This window comes from Corapipo altera, unplaced genomic scaffold, assembly GCF_003945725.1.
Source record: "Corapipo altera isolate COAL_440 unplaced genomic scaffold, ASM394572v1 57818, whole genome shotgun sequence".
Lineage (NCBI taxonomy): Eukaryota > Metazoa > Chordata > Aves > Passeriformes > Pipridae > Corapipo > Corapipo altera.
In genome coordinates this window covers 1-567 of record NW_020889827.1, presented here as the reverse complement: position 1 = coordinate 567, position 567 = coordinate 1, and positions in this window count along the sequence as shown.

Sequence of the window (567 nt, the reverse complement as noted above, 5' to 3'; positions counted from 1 at the left end):
CCCCCAGGGAGACCCACAGCGCCCCACAGACCCCCAGCACCCCACGGACCCCCAGGGAGACCCCTGGGGACCCTCGGAGCCCCACAGAGCCCCACAGCACCCCACGGGCACCCACGGGGACCCACAGCGACCCACGGACCCCCAGGGAGACCCCCAGGGACCCTCGGAGCCCCACAGAGCCCCACAGTGACCCCACGGCCCGGCGGCCCCACGGGGACCCCTGAGTGGGGCACAGACCCCTAAATGGGGCACAGCCCCACCAGTGGGGCGTGGACTGAGCCCTGAGTGGGGCACAGACCCACAAAGGGGGCACAGAACCCTGCAGTGGGGCACAGACTGACCCCTAAGTTGGGGACTGACCCCCGAGTGGGGCACAGACTGAGCCCTGAGTGGGGCACTGATGCCGAAGTGGGGCACAGACCCACAAATGGGGCACGGACTGACCCCCAAGTGGGGCACAGAACCGTAAGTGTGGCATGGACTGACCCCCCAGTGAGGCTGACCCACGTGTGGGGCATGGACTGAGCCCTAAATGGGGCACAGACCCACAAGTGGGGCACGGACTGA